The following is a 13,996-nucleotide window of genomic DNA, read 5'->3' as shown; positions in this document are numbered from 1 at the left end:
TTATTCTGTATTTAATTTTCGCTACACCGCACGATAATTCGGGTAAGATACAGGCGAAAGATTAAACACTTTGGTTTACTATCTAATACCACGTTGTAAATCCGAAAACCATACTAAAGACCACAAAAACTGAATATATGGTCGGTATAGTGGGTACTTAGTTACTTAATTGGACATTTTTATAGAAAGAAATTTATCAAGCGATAATTATGAAATGCTACTTAGAAATTAATATGCACTTGACCTGAAAATCAAGTTTGGAGCCAATTTTAATGAGATATGGTTTCATCAAGACGGAGCTCAAGCTCGTTTTGGTGTAAATGTTCGGCGTTATGTAGATGAAATTTCCCGGACGATTGACTGGTAGTTTAAGTAGTATTAAATGGCCTTCTCGTTCACCCAATTTGAATCCTACAGATTATTTTTATTAGGGAATACTTGAAAAGTATAATTTGTAAAACTAAACTGTTTTACAAATGTTGCAGAGCTAAGGCAAAAAATTTCCAGAGAAACATGAAGAAATTTAATAGACACATTCAACCATCGTTTAGGTTACTGTCAAATTAACAATGGAGGACATTTTGAACACTTGATTATGTAGACATTAATTTAGCAATGTAGTAAACTTTTAATTAGTATGTTCAAATGTAATTGTACATAGTTTCAATCAAAAAATTTATTGAGACGATTAGGCGTTTCTTGGCTTTTGTTTTATCTTTTTAAAATGTTCCTTACTACATAAAATCGAAAGCATTTTATACGGCTGAACTGGTATTAAAGTGGAAATGTCAATAAAGGTACAATATACAGGGTGTTGTATTTAAAAAACCAAAGTGACTAATGATATCAGAAAAATGGTTAATCTGGCAACATTGAAAGCATCAAATTTGAAGTCTCCATATTGCAGAATAGGCGTATCCCGGTTTTTGTACAATTCGGACCTTCCATTTAAGAGATAATTAGGAGTTTCCAAACCTTCCAGACTATTGGTTCATCCTATGTATAAATTAAACGGCAGATTAAGCCAATACAAATAAGAACATAACATATTCAAAGAATGGATGCCATAGTGGCAAAGTAAAAAAAATGGCACTCTAAGTATCTTTCTTATTAACGTTTGTAATTGAATTTACGCGGAAATCTATCTTACTGTTAACGCAGTCTTTCCAAGATCTATAAAACCCTTGATATTATCATCTACTATCAGTAATAGAATAAATTAGCTACATATAGATATTCACGATATTTTTCTGTGGCATCTTCAGATTTCGTATTCAAATGAAGACGAACTATCAAGCATATTAAGATAAAAAAAATTGTTATCTTTTATATAAATGACGCTATTGTAGGATTATGTGATTCATAAGTGAGTGTCTATAAATTTTTGCTTGAAATGAATATGGTTCGTTCAAGTTTTCGTTAAGTGTGTTTTTTTAAGTAAACCTGTAGATTGTTTCTTAAGATATTGTTCAAATTTGTATAGTTTACATTGTTAAAACATTATTTACCTGACAAGTAAGTTATTCGTTCCTCTATAAATAATATATGCCTAGTAAATCCTTATAGTACCTAAATGAGTTTCTTTAGATTTTTTACAATGCAAAATAACTTATACATAACGGAAACAGGTTTTTTCATACCTATGTAATAATATTCGAGATAATTCAGGTTAACAGTCCCATAAATATTTAAACATTTGCTTCACTGAGGGGTATAGAGTTGTCTAGAAGCTGAGCGGTGTTGTAACAATGGTCATAAAACGAATCAATCATTTGATTCACTATGAGAAGGGAGACGAGTGAGAAGTGACCCAGGATAAACTTAGTTCATGCTCTCCCATAAGTTGTAATTCTTTGAGAATAACACAAGATTCTGTAATAATTATTTTATTAGATTATTTTACATATGTTACATGTTTTCTTTGTGTCTTTTTTGTCTCTAGTCTTTGTAAACAAATCTAGAACATACATGTCACACTTATTCCAATTTCCTAGATAACTGCACCTTCCACGTTTGGAACTGCTGGTAGTTGCTACGAAACTGCTTTTTGTAATATTCCTTCATAACTCTTCATAGATGTTTGTTTTGCTATTCTGGATATTTTGTTTGCCATACGACTAAAGCAGTGTATGCAGCTATATCTACAGTGTGTTTCAAAAAAGGTAACCCCGTCTTCAGGGTAGGTAAAAAACTGAAAAATAATTGGGGTTTGCTTAGTAAAAAATTTTTGTAACGTCATCCGTTTTCAAGATACAGGGCGTTGAAGAAAAAAAATTTGACGCATTTTTTACGATTTTGCCGAAACTACTGGCAAAATTGTAATGAAATTTTATACGAATATGTTTTGGAAGCTAATACATCCCATGAATTTGTTTTTATATCTGATTCTCATAGAGGGCGCTAGTTACACGGATCGTACTAAGTATTAGTAAATATAACTTTTTTAAGAGTATAATTATTAATCAAAATTTCAAGTAAACTTTAACATCATTCAATTTTACACGAAAAAGGTACTCTTGGTAAAACTCGATACTGTGTACCGTTTTCGTAATATTTTTATTTTAAAATTTTGAAGTAATAATTGATGCTGGTAGTAATGATAAAGTTCTAATTGTTATACCTCTATTTTCTCCAAGTGTGCCATGGAAATCTGACATTTTTTGATTTTTATGACGATAAATCAACAATAATTAGAGTTTTGAAACCTTGTTATTTGTAAAATCAAATCAAAATGTACTCAAATGTTGAATACACTGACATGTTATTAACCTTAGGCGAATGTTTAGGATGTTCTAGTGCAGATGTGATACGTTATGCAGAAAAGTTTCCTAGAAGAAACTTACCAAGTAAAAAAACATTTAGAGCCGTTGTACGACGTTGTCGAGAAACTGGGAATGTGAGACCAAATAAAATAAATTCTGGTAGACCAAGAACAACAAGAACAATTAATAAAGAAAATAATATTTTAAATTTACTTCATCAAGATCCAACAGCGTAAAGAATATAGCAAGACATACAAATAATTCTTCTTCAAGTTGTTGGCGGATACTGAAAGAACAGCAATTACATCCTTATCATTATAGACAAGTCCAAGAGCTCTTGCCAGATGATCTACCGGTTAGAGTGGATTTTTGTGAAACATTGCAACAAAGGACAGCCCACAATCCAAATTTTTTAAAATGCATTCTTTTTACTGACGAGGCTACCTTTACGCGACAAGGTATGTTTAACTCCCATAATGCACACTACTGGTGTGATGAGAATCCACGAGTCAAAAGGGTATCACATTACCAACACTCATTTAATGTTTGGGCAGCAACTTTAGGTAACAAATTAATAGGTTATCATATTCTACCTGGAAATTTAAATGGTGATATGTATCTTGATTTTTTAAACAGTTCCTTATTCGAGATATTAGAAGATTTAACGCTAAACGAGCGAAGATCTTTATTTTTTATGCACGATGGAGCTCCACAACACTTTGATAGAAGGTGTCGTAATTGGTTGAGTAATCATTTTCCGAATCGATGGATTGGTAGAGGTGCAGAAGCTCCGATTCATTGGCCTCCTCGGTCATGCGTTTTAACCCTTTGGACTTCGCAGTTTGGTCGTATATTAAGGAAAAATTCTATGCTACAGAGGTAAATTCACTCCAAGAATTGGAAGAAAGAATTCAACGTCAATTTAATGACATCATAGCTGATCCCCTACCGTTTAGAAGGTTAATGGAATCTTTAGAAAAAAGAATAGACTTTTTCGCGAAAACGGAGGGCATTTTGAACACTTACTGTAATTGAATTTTATTTTATGTTCTTTTCGGGTTTTCCTGTTACAGCTCATGTTGGAACACATTTGGTCAAAAGTATCTACGCCTGATTTTGTGTAATTATAAAAAATTACAGGCTTGCCTGTTTCTTTTGATACTTCTGCCGTTTCATGCAAAGTTGAAAGCAGTAAAACTAATTTCTGTTTTTTAGGGACGTAACATAACAAAGTTTTCTTCTGATCAAACCAGAACATCGAAGAGTTCGCATTTCGATCTTTTAGTGCCAACATCTCTGTGAGAATTTCTTTTTTGTTTTTGCGAAGAGTACCTAATGCTGTTAATTTATATGGCTCTTGTAACAGTTCATCGACTAGTTTCACTGACGTAAACCAGTTGTCCATGGTTACTTTCCGATTTTGTTAGTTCTTTGACATAATTCTCTGCTAGTGGTAAACCATTGGTATTAGTTTTCTTTCCCAAATAGGGACTTGCATCCAACATATATTTACTGGAGGAATCACATAACATATATATATATATATATATATAAGCGGGGATCCTACAGCTTCTGCCGCTTCCCGCATTTCGATCGCCATCTTTTTCTATCTCTCCAGGTGTCTTCATCAATGGCTCTATCTTTCATGGTTTCCATAACACCTTGTATCCAAGACTTGGCTGGTCTTCCTCGTTTCCTTCTATTACTTGGATTGTATTCCATAGCTCTTTTTGGCCATCTGTTGTCGTCCATCCTCTGTACGTGTCCATACCATATTAACTGTCTAGTTTCTATTCTTTCAGAAGTTGTATGTACTCTATCTGTTTTTCTTCTAATTTCAGAATTAGGTATACGTTCTACTCTTGATATACGGCAAGCTCTTCTTAGGTAGTCCATTTCAACCGTGTCAACTTTTTTCTTTCCTTTTACTGTCATTTGCCAACATTCTGCTCCATATGTAAGAATGGGCTCTACAATTACTTTGTAGATAGTCATTTTAGTTCTCATAGTAGCTTTGTTGGACCAAAGTATCGAATTCAGAATTTGAACACTCTTCCTGCCTTGTTGCACTCTATAGTCTATATCTCGTTCCGTTGTTCCTTTACTGCAGATAATACTTCCCAAATATTTGTATTCGTAGCACCTTTTCATTTGTCTAATTTCCAAATCCGGGTCTTCGTCTTCATTGCCTATTCGCATATATTCTGTTTTAGACATATTCATACTCATCCCCCATTTTTCGTATTCATCTTTGAGCTTTCTAAGCATATAATCTGCATCTTCTTCACAGCTTGCAATTAGTACTTGATCATCTGCAAAGAACAGCGTTGTCAGATAATGGTTGTTAAGCTTCAACCCCATTCCCGCACATTTTTGTCTCCACTGGTGCAGTGCTTCTTGGATATATATTTTGAATAGGGTGGGGGAAAGACAACATCCTTGTCTCAAGCCTTTCGTTACTGTAAATACCCTTGAGAAAGTATTTCCTGTTTTTACAGTGCTTTGAGGACATTTATAGATGTTCAGTATTGCTTTTAGATATGTTTTACTAAGGTCCGTTTTCGTCAAGACACTAAATAAGAGTTTTAAAGGAACTGTATCATAAGCCTTCTCCAGATCTATAAATACCAGATGCGTAGGGAGGTTTCGAGCTGTTCGTTTTTCAATTACTTGTTGAAGGGTAAATGTGTTGTCCACGCACGATTTTCCTGCTCTGAAGCCGCTTTGTTCTTCAATTTCTTTATACTCCTCTTCTATTCTTCTTTTCAATATACGACCATATAACCTTCCCAGCGAGCTAGTTACGCTAATGCCTCTATAATTTCCGCATTCTTTTCTGTCTCCCTTTTTATAAATGGGGCTAATGTGGGCCAAATTCCAATCGTCTGGAATCGTTTGGCCTTCAATTAAGCATTTATTAAAAATATTCACTATGCTTTCCAAAAGAGCATCCGGTCCATGTTTCACTAACTCGATGGGAATGTCTCCAGGCCCGGGTGCTTTTCTATTTTTCATTTGTTTCAATTCTTTCATAAGAATCACATAACATAACAATCCTAATCCCGTACTTTGAAGGTTTATTGGGGATGTACATCCTGAAAGGGCATCTTCCTCGGAATCCTAGCAGTTGCTCATCAATTGTAAGATATGATGATGGAGTATATGAAGTGCGGCATATTCCAATGAAAATATCCCATATTTCGCGGATATGAGTGAAAGGATCATTTACTTGTCTCTCTTGCCTTGTTTGCTTTTCGTCAAATCTTATACAATTTAGTAGAAATGTAAAGCGATTACAACTCATACACTCTATCAGGTCCTGACTAGATTCCTTGCTGCTGTCCTTCTTGATTTATGGGGAACTTCGGTCGACCACTTATGACCATTCTTAGCCTTAAAACTTTTTTTTGTTGGGACCACTACATACTTTGATTTTCCAGATATCGACGTAGAAACTTTTTCAATATCCGAAATGGCATCTTGTCCTGTCAGTTCATTACAACATGCAATCAAATCTTCGACAGCTTCATTATCCGAGTGTGAAGATTCTATCTCCAGATTATCTTCTTCCCAGTCGCTGTCACTGTCTTCGAAGGGATCTGAGTCACAGTCTTCACCATTCATAATACGCGCAGCCTCTTCTTCCAGTTCTTTTTCTGTCAGTGGCCTTTTGGAATCCATTTTACTGAAATCCAAAATATATTGTTCTGAAGCTATTTCCTTGGGGCATCTTATGTAATTTACTATTTTATTTGGGAATAAAGCCACAATGTTAGTTTGAAATTAATTTATTTGACGTTTCGACTCCCACTTCGGAAATCGTTTGCCAAAAAATGTTGGCTGTATTCTCAAATAAAATAGTAAATTCCAAAATTTATATTTAATACAAGAATACAAAATCAATCAATGAGCTAACAACTTATCTCGATGAAATTTATTCGAAGACGATGGAAATAGCCAAAAAAATATACTCCTACTAATAAAACTATCGTAGATACCGGAGCTTCGTAAAATTGACGACGAAGGTGTGAAAACTATATTGTCTTCTTCTTAACGTGCCCTATCAAGTCCCCTTGACGTTGGCGATTAACATGGCGAAACTGTCTCTGTCTTGAGCTATTCTAAAGAGTTGCTCAGCTTTCCTCATTCCTGTCCACTCCCTGATATTCTTCAACCAAGAGGCCTGCTTTCTACCAATTCCTCTGCGTCCTTCGATTTTACCCATCATAATAAGTTGAAGAATATTATATCGGTCTCCCCTTACTACGTGTCCAAAATAGGCCATCTTTCTACATTTGATGTTATCAAGCAGCTCGCGAGCAGCATTTGCTCTCTCAAGGACTGCCACAAATTTGTCAGCATAGCCGTCCATGGAATTTTTAGTATACGTCTGTGCAGCCACATTTCAAAGGCCTCCAGATGATTAATGGTGGATATTTTTAATGTCCATGCTTCGACACCGTATAAGAGGACTGACCAAATGTAGCATTTAACCATGCGCTTTCGAAGTTGAAGTTGCAAGTTATCATTACACTTTCATTTTTAAAAATGTCGTGCGGGCTATCTCGATTCTACGTTTTATCTCTTGATCTGGATCTAGTTGTTCAGTAATATGGCAACCAAGATAATTAAAACTGGATACTATTTATACTGGATACAGTATAACTTTTCTATGAATCGTATGTCTTGACTATCAACTTCTGTATCTTTTAATATTGTAATTAATTTGTGATGCTGTACTCGATCAAAGGCCTTTTCATAGTCAATAAATACAGCAAAGACGTCTTTCCTTTGATCTCGACATTTCTGCAGTAATACATTTAGTGCAAAGAGGGCGTCCCGAGTTCCCAGTCCATTTCTGAAGCCAAATTGTGTTTCATCCTGGTCTTCTTCACATTTATTTCTGATTCTACTGTGGATGATGCGTAGAAATATTTTCAAAGTGTGGCTCATAAGGCTTATCATTCTATAATCGCTACAGTTTTTCGGACGTTGTTTTTTTGGTAGTGTTATGAATTCGGACTTTAACCAATCTTCAGGGATATCACCAGTCGAATAAACATCATTGAAAAGCTTGACCAGTATTCCAATGTTTTCCTCATTTATCAGCTTTAACATCTCTGTCGGTATGTTATCAGGGCCAACGGCTTTCTTGTTCTTTGCTAACTTTATAGCATGCAGTATTTCTGATTTTAGTATTTCTGGTCCTTCACCTTCAACTAAAGTCTCCAGTTCTTCGGGTCTATCATCATTATACAGTTCACTTATATAATTACACCAGGTTGTTCGAATTTCATGTTCGTCTCATCATTTTTCCCGACGAATCGGTTATAGTATGTGGAGTTTTCTTATGATAAAGACCAGCTACTTCTCTAACCTTTTTAAACAAACTATATTGTAGAAATTTTAAATGGTACAACTGGACACGACACTATCTAGCTAACCACTAAATTAGAAGGTAACGAGCGGCCTAAGGCCGAGCGTTGACCGTAAGTAGCCGAAAATACTTAAAGAAGTATGCGAATCGTAAAATTTACGAATGTCCGGAAATCTCGGGTTAAATATGTATCGGTACAGATTTTCACTGCAAGGAAAATTCGGAAATTTTGCCTTAAACAGTAGATACATTTTGTTTATGGATAGGTCTGGATGCAAAATAAGCTTTTGTTTATTACGCTCAGCTACTCTTACTTCATCGGAGATCGCATGTGGTCTATTTTTATGTTTTCCTCTATCAGACAGTGTTTGATTAAACTAAATTTTTTTTGCAATTTTTGAATACGTCTGGGCGTATCCCAAATATGGAACATAGAGTTTTTTGACATACACGTATATTTGTGCTTGCAACAGGCAACGTATAAGTAAACGAACAGTTTCGTCGCGATTCACCTTCAGGAACATATCGTCTTTTCACATCTACTAAATCCATATATTGGCATAACAACATTGTTTGTCTATCGTAGCTAACACTGTAGAATTGTTTAAAAAGCAAGTGTTTTTGCTTAGTTTTGCAAGTTAATTTCGTCACACCCATACTAACAGCGACAAGTTCTAGCCTGCAACAAAGAAACGCGTTGAAGCAAAACACAGTTGCCAACAAAATTTCAGTTTACTTCAGTTTCTTTTATAGTTAATTAAAATTAAATATTTTATTCTTCTTCTTCTCGTGCCACTCCTAGCGGAGATTGGAAATCATCATGGCCACTGCGACTTTGTTAGCAGCGCGCCTAAAAAGTTCAATCGAACTACACCCGAACCATTCACGTAGATTACGAAGCCACGATATTTTTCTTCTTCCCACACTTCTTTTGCCCTTAATTTTGCCCTGCATGATATTTCTTAAAAATTCGTACTTTTCACCTCTCACAATGTGCCCCAAGTATTCCATCTTTCTAGTTTTTATCTCATTTAGAATTTCACATCTTTTGTCTAAAGTTTGGAGTACTTGCGTGTTAGTGACGCGGTCCATCCATGATATTCTGAGAATGCGCCTATAGCACCACATCTCGAAAGCTTCGATGTTTTTTGTGGTCAACTGTTTTAGTGTCCAAGCCTCTACTCCATACAACAGGGTAGAAAAGACATAACACCGCAGAATTCGTATTCGTAACTTTATATTGATATCACGATTGCAAAAGAGTTTGCGCATTCTATTAAAGACTGATCTAGCGATTTCTATTCTACATCTAATCTCTTTTGTTTGATCAGTATCGTCTGTGATCCAAGCACCTAGATATTTATAACAGGACACACGCTCAATCGTTGTATTGTCTATTACAAGATTAGCTCTGATGTTCTTTGATTTCGTGATTACCATAAATTTAGTTTTTTTCAAATTAATTTTCAAGCCGTAACTGTTACAGTATATATTGATACTTTGAACGAGATGTTGTAGTTCTACTAGCGTTCCCGTTAGGAGAACCGTATCGTCAGCATACCTTATATTGTTGATCGTCTCACCATTTATTATCAGACAGAGATCTTCTTCCTCGAGTGCTTGTTCACAAATAGCTTCACTATGCAGATTAAATAAAAGTGGCGACAAGATGCATCCCTGCCGGACTCCGCGACGGATTTGAATTTCTTCTGTTAGCCTACCCTCAACCTTCACATTTGCTGTTTGATTCCAATATAGGTTGCATATAATTCGAATATCTCGGCTGTCTATATTTTTCTTTATTAGAATTTGTCTTAGTGGTTCATGTTGTACTTTGTCAAAGGCCTTTTCGAAATCAATAAAGCAGGTGTAAATTTCTTGGTTCATGTCTAAGCATCTCTGTGAGAGAACATTCATTGCAAACAGAGCCTCCCTTGTACCCAGCCCTTTTCTGAATCCCATCTTAGTGTTACTGATGTCTGCGTCTAATTTCCTATAGATCCTATTATGGATTATTTTCAGGAACAGTTTTAGAGCATGACTCATCAAAGCTATCGTACGATATTCGCTGTATTTGCCTTTTTTGGCAGTAGTATAAAGGTCGAACGGAGCCATTCCCTAGGTATTATTCCAGTTCTATATATTGTGTTAAATAGATCTCGGAGTATTTTAATAGATTCATCGTCCATAAGTTTGAGCAGTTCTACGGGAATTTCATCAGGACCGGGGGCCTTACCACTTTTCGCTTGTTTGATTGCATAATCTATTTCTTCTCTGATTATATCAGGCCCTGTATCATCTGTATATTCGTTTGAGATTTCTTGTCTATCTTTGTCATCAAAAAGTTGTGATATGTATTCTGCCCATCGATTCATTTTTTGTTGTAAATCTGTTATGAGTATACCATCTGTATCTTTGATCTGTCCTATCTGTGTTGTTCTTCTCCTTCCTGTCATTTCTTTAATATTTTTGTGTACATTAAAAAAGTCATATTTTCGCTCCAGTTGTTCCAACTCCTGGCATTGCTCACTTAGCCATCTTTCTCTAGCTTCTCTTATTTTCTTTTTTATCAGTTTATCTGTTTCTTTGTATCTTATCGGGTTATTTGTTTTGTGTACCCTTCTTTCACACATCAACTGTAGTATTTCCTCATTCATCCATTCTTTATGTTTCCTTTCTTTCGGTGTTAAATTTTCTCTCCCTGCCAGCATTACGACATGTTTAATATTCTCCCATTTTTGGTCTATGTTATCAGTATTTCTATTCAGTTTCTCTATATTTTGTAAATTTTCTTTGATGTTCACTATTGTTTTCTCTTTTATATGTTGTTCACTCAGTCTTCTCACGTCAATTTGTTTCTGTATGTGTTTGTTTCTAAATATTTTATAGTTGCTTTCAATTAGGATTAAACACATTTTTATGCAAGCGTTTTAAAAATGTATAGTTTGACACGCTCCAGTAGTGTTAAACATATTTAAAAAATGACCTATATTAACAAGTGTTAACCTAATTTATGTATCTAAAGCTATTTAGATACTTAAACATCAGGAAATAAACACAATTTTCTGTACTTACGTTTACTGGAGGTACTTTTTCAGGAACAACAGTACTTTTTCTGAAAACATATTGCTTCCCAGTGTCTCGTAGGGTTTTTCTTTTATTATCCTTCCACTCACTAAGCCTAATTTTTCTTTTTAGAGACTTATTTCATTGTTTTTCTTTGGCCAGTCACATTAACACATGCTTCATCTGCAATGTCTAATATTTCTAATGATGTTACAACCTTATTCGCCGCGGCTCGACTTGAATACTCTCATAACCAAGAAGTGAGGTGATTTTCTGCGACCAATTATATACCAATCCAATACATAACAGAAATAGATCAGTTACTGAGGGTTTTTACCTCCGAATTCTTTATAACTGAATCGATTCATTTGAAATTTTGTGTGTTGGTAATAAATTACTCAAGGAACAAAAGTTATATAGTGCCGATGTGCGCTTCCACCCTGGGGGTGTTTGCCACCCTTTTTCGAGGGTGGAAATTTTTTTACTCAAAATAACCACGCTGTTCGATAGAAGGACAAATTTCAAACAAAAAATGTAGTAAACATTTTTTTTGCTAGATCAATACTTTTTGAGTTATTCGCTGTTGAAAAGTGTCATTTTTCGTTAAAAAAAAAACATGTTTTTCAAAGGTTTTTTAAGAATAGCTCTGAAACTAAGAGTTTTATCAAAATAAGTGTAACGACTAAAATTAAAGATCATAAAAAAACAAAAAGATTGGCTTTTTAATGAATATTTTCAGTTCAATATTAACTGAGTTATGGCTGTTCAAAAAAAGGTTTGTTTTTGTTTTTGTCTTTCAATACGAGTATTTAACGTTAAATAACGGAAAACGGGTACATTTTTCGACAAAAACTCATATAATATTTTTAAAAGAGCTTGAAAAGACCTTTAAAATAAGTGGTTTTAAGTCCTTTGCACCAACTGTACGTGAGACACGATCAAAAAAACGATGGGTTTCTCAAATTTTTGTAAAAAAAAACGCAATAAAACTAACGTCATGTTCACTAGGATTAAAATAAATTGTTTTCCTTATAGAATTCACTTTATTTTAGTGTTTTTTGTATGATCCAAAAGTTTAGCCACTTTAGAATACCTACCCAGTTTTTGAAAAAAGTATGATTACATTTTATTTTGTAAATATTAAAAAAAAATCTTTTTTTTATAATAACTTCAAAACTATACAAGATACGTAAAAGATGACATAATACAAAAAAATAGGTTTTTTTTTCAACAAAAAATTTTCGTTTTTTAATTTTTTTTTGTAGCTTAAAAAATAACGGAGATATAGTTGGTTGAACTTTGCTTTATAGCGCATGAACCACTGGTCTCCGACCCTTTGACCCTTCACCCTTTAAACATGAAGGACTTTAGAATGTTTTAACATTCCTATAATTATAGCCCGTTAAATTACCTGTAAAATCGTTTTTTATGCATGTTGTAGCATCAAAATTAACCGAGTTATTGTAAAAAAAAGGTTGCGCATCAGCGTGTGGCTGTCGGAGGTTGGGATTATTTTGCAATGCCACATGCCGAACATGCTGTGGTGACAATTGCCAAAATTGTCCTCCAGTAAACGAAGACCAATTGGACGGTGAAAATTATGATTCCGATTATGAATAGATATTCATTTATTTTATACCTCGTTTTATATAAATATTATTTATTTTTAATTTTTTGGAAAATAAAAAAATTGTAATATATTATAAACTAAATTTTTTCTATTTATGTCCATGTCTAAGTTAAGGATTTAAGGATTTTATTTTCATCAAAAGGGGTGCTTGTAAGGGTTGAAAAAAGTGGGCTCATTTTATAAGTAAAAAATTAATTTTTGTCTACAAACAATGCATTCTAAAAATGTTTCAAATCGTTAAAAATATTTTTTAATTCATTTTTGACAAAGGGTGTGGTTGTGAAGGTTGAAATGTTGAAATTATAATAAAATGTTATTTTATGAGCAAGAAATTAATTTTTCTTTAATAAAATGCACTCAAGAAATGTTTCAGACCAATAAAAATATATTAAATTAATTTTTTAAAAAAGAGGTTGGTTTTGAGGATTGAAATGTTGAAATTATAATAAAAAGTTATTTTATATGCAAAAAATTAATTTTTGTTAAATTAAATGCACTCAAGAAATGTTTTAAACCGATAAAAATATTTTTTAATTAATTTTTAATTTATTTTTGTCATAAGGGTGGTTGTAAGGGTTGAAAATTTCCAATAAATAAAATATTATTGTATAGTTAGGGTATTAATTTTTATTTGTATTTAAATACATAATTGAAATGTCTCAAGCTGCTACGACTTTTTTTTCATATTATTTTTATAAAAAGTATTAGCTTTTAAGGGTTTTTAAAAAGTTTTAAGGGTTGAAAATTGTGAATAATTAATTTTCATATTAGAGAACACATTACAATATTCACCTTATGCGAATAAACAAGATTTAAGAGCATAAAATAATTAAATCCGTGTTTTTCCCAGTTTCTTCAATAGGGGGTATTTTTCACCCCTTAAAAATAAAAAGCGCACCTAGAGCGTATATAACTTTTGAAGTGGAGGGTAAGATAAGCTTAATTTGAAATTTTCAAAGGAATCGATGCAGTTATAAAAAATTCGGAGGTATTACCATATTTTAAGCCTCAGTAACTGGATTAAAATGATGATTACAACCTTAATCCGCTAATAACACCGATTCAAAAATATTGAAATTCGGGGCGGACGTTCAATTAACACTTTTTATTTTTTTATTCAGAGAAATAAATAATTAAATTAAATTAAATTTATAAGTTGTT

The 13,996-nt window shown here is 33.6% G+C and overlaps 1 protein-coding gene across 7 annotated transcripts in view; it reads left to right on the top strand.

Annotated features, from left to right (window-relative positions):
- ATP8A (ATPase phospholipid transporting 8A1) overlaps nt 1-13,996 on the top strand; it is a 187,280-nt gene that overhangs the window by 7,653 nt on the left and 165,631 nt on the right. Inside the window, exon 1 of one of the 7 annotated variants that reach the window (XM_072540151.1) lies at nt 1,365-1,515. The exons of the other annotated variants lie outside the window; for them this stretch is intronic. The gene's annotated coding sequence lies outside the window, so the exon portion shown is untranslated. Of the gene's footprint in view, nt 1-1,364; nt 1,516-13,996 lie in introns of those variants that run through there. 7 annotated transcript variants of the gene reach the window in all.

The sequence above is a fragment of the Diabrotica undecimpunctata genome, chromosome 8 (assembly GCF_040954645.1).
Source record: "Diabrotica undecimpunctata isolate CICGRU chromosome 8, icDiaUnde3, whole genome shotgun sequence".
NCBI classification, from domain to species: Eukaryota; Metazoa; Arthropoda; class Insecta; order Coleoptera; family Chrysomelidae; genus Diabrotica; species Diabrotica undecimpunctata.
The sequence above is the reverse complement of the archived record's forward strand: the minus strand, read 5'-3'. Positions and strand labels throughout refer to the sequence as shown.